Here is a 2626-nt window from a genome sequence, read left to right on the forward strand (position 1 = left end):
AAAAAAAAAAAAAAAATACACACAGAAAACAGTCCCATACCCCATTCAGGAGCCAGAATTTAATACAGGAAACATACAAAGAAACATTAAATGGAAATGTAGTAGAATTTTTACTTTGAGGACAGGTACATCCTGAGCGCATGTGACTCCCCAAGCTCATGTCTTTTCTTATACAATCCCAATCATTATATAATCTATATGTGTGTATAATTAACCCCATTAGAAATGACTAAATACCATGATCATGGACAAGGACTCAAAACCACAAATGTCAACGGTCCGTATCTGGTGTCATGAATGTTATGGTCCAGGTGTGCCCAGGGGCTACTGAAAAGCCCACAGGTATCTGTTCATCTAAGCATCTTCTCAGGCTGGAGTGGGTAAGGTCAGGGAATTTTACAGATGTAATTAAGAAGCTCAAGTTAGCGTCAGCTTGTGATATCTAGGGTAGCCCTACATCCAGTGACAAGTGTCCTTGTAACAGAAGAGCAGAAGATGAGAGGCAGAGATTAGAGTCACTCTGCCATAAGCCAAAGAACACAGCCACCAGAAGCTGGAAGAGGCAAGGAAGCTTTTGCCCCTGAGCCTTCCAAGGGAGCACAGCCCTGCTGACAACCTGATTTAGGGCATCTGGCCACTGGATCTGTGAGAGAATAAATTTCTGTTGTTTGCAGCCACCCAGTTCCTGGTAATTTATTATAGCCCTAGGAAACAAATATAGATGGTCTGGTCATATGACCCAGATTCGGTTAGTCAGGCACTCTCATCCTGGACTGGGAGGCTGAAGCAAGTCATTGAGAGAGAGAACTGTGATGCGTCCAGGGGTGACTGCCGCCTGTGGCAGGGGGCAGTGTCTTGGTCACCAGGGCTCCCTGCTGTTCTTTCTCTGACTGTCATGGATCATGCTCATTTTGCAGCCGAAGGTCTCTCGATTCTGTGCAGTCGTCAGATTCCAGAAAATTTGCTTCCCTGCTTAAGCTATCTATAAATCATGTCTGTTGTTGCAATTCAAAATTTTCACTAATTACAAAGGGAAAAAAAAGTACCAGAAGTTGTTGTGGTCCTTTCCATTCAGAGAAATATGAAGATTCTGAAAATCATCATTAAATCTGTCTGTCAGCCAATGGCATACAGTGGCAACTTAATCTGTCACCTGCGGTCATAGGAGTTAGGTGTCCAGATAGGACAATGCTCTGGGGTCCCCACTGTTCTTCCCAGAGAAGGGCATGAGAATTCCAGCAGGTGATAAGGAAGGCATCTGAATGGGCTTATGAAAGAGAAAAACAGACCTGAAGCATTTCTCTTTTTTTTTTTTTTTTGAGACAAACTCTTACTCTTGTCCAGGCTACAGTGCTGTGGCATCAGCCTAACTCACAGCAACCTCAAACTCCTGGGTTCAAGTGATCCTCCTGCCTCAGCCTCCCAAGTAGATGGGTCTACAGGAGGCTGACACCACGCCAGGCTCATTTTTCCATTTTTAGTAGAGTCAGGGTCTTGCCCTTGCTCAGGCTGAACTCCTGAACTCAAGTGATTCTCCTGCCTCGGCCTCCCAAACTGCTAGGATTACAGACGTGAGCCACATGCCCAGTGAGAGCCACAGCTTGATGCTCTTATTTCTTGGTGCTGTAGTGTTAAGGAAGCTGAAATACAAACTCCAGGTCAATAAGACTCTACGTGTTGCCCCTTCAGCTGAACTCTCAGCCTCACTGAGTATTGTATGCAGAAGTCAGAGCGATGCCTTCAGGGGGAAAACTGGGCCCTGAGGACAGGAAGGAGAAATTATGGACGCACACATCTCCCCCGGCCTGATGGACATTACAGTTGCCTCACTAGGAGTTTATCGTAAGAGGGAGACAGTTCAGCCCATACCACGCCACCACCTTCTCTCCAGTTCTCTCTGTCCCCAAATCCGTAACTGGCCACTCTCTCGCACATTCCAAAGAAAAAAATCACAAAGTCAAACCTGGAAGGCTTCCACACCAGAAGAATTATAGGCAGTTGAATTTAGCAGGCAAAATCTCGGGTAAGTATCCACCCATACGGATCCTGGGGGTGACTGCCAAAGAGAAAGAGATGTTGTTCCAGAGCGTACAGAGCTGATCAGCACTCACCAGACTGTCTGGATTCAACACACCAACGTGGGCAACTAGCTTGGTCCTACAAACTTGCTCATCAGGAACATCAAGACCTGGTGGCCTAAACACAGCTGACAGGCCATGACAGTTGTCAGTCAAAGGTCAGCTAAGGTGTGGCAAAGGAGCCCACCCTGGGTGGTGCAATGGTTTACAGGGTTGGCTGGTTAGTGGCGCAGAAACACTTTTAGGGGAGGAGTCCTATAGAAGGACTCCTCAGAAATGCTCCCAGTGCAAAAATATTCCTCATTCAAAATAACAAGGGCATGGTGAGCTCCCAGCCCTCCAGAACCTGCACCTCTGGGTCCGTGAGCAGAGACCACACTGCAAGCAGAAGGCGGCTCTGTAGGCTCCCAGGATCAGTCCTCGTGCCTCCAGGCTGATGTTGCTACGGCCACTCTGGATGATCCATCACCCAGGAGATGTAACAGACCCTGGGCCCAAGATGTTGTGCAATGCTTCAAGGCAAACTGCCTTTTGTCACAGGTTGAATA

At 47.2% G+C, this 2626-nt stretch overlaps 1 protein-coding gene across 1 annotated transcript in view; it reads right to left on the reverse strand.

Annotated features, from left to right (window-relative positions):
* Window positions 1-2626, reverse strand: part of TRMT9B (tRNA methyltransferase 9B (putative)) — a 47265-nt gene that overhangs the window by 17706 nt on the left and 26933 nt on the right. The window contains exon 2 of the mRNA XM_023517790.1: window positions 1964-2056. The gene's annotated coding sequence lies outside the window, so the exon portion shown is untranslated. The remainder of the gene's footprint in view (window positions 1-1963; window positions 2057-2626) is intronic.

The sequence above is a fragment of the Otolemur garnettii genome, unplaced genomic scaffold, assembly GCF_000181295.1.
Source record: "Otolemur garnettii isolate 467f Iridium unplaced genomic scaffold, OtoGar3 scaffold00121, whole genome shotgun sequence".
Lineage (NCBI taxonomy): Eukaryota > Metazoa > Chordata > Mammalia > Primates > Galagidae > Otolemur > Otolemur garnettii.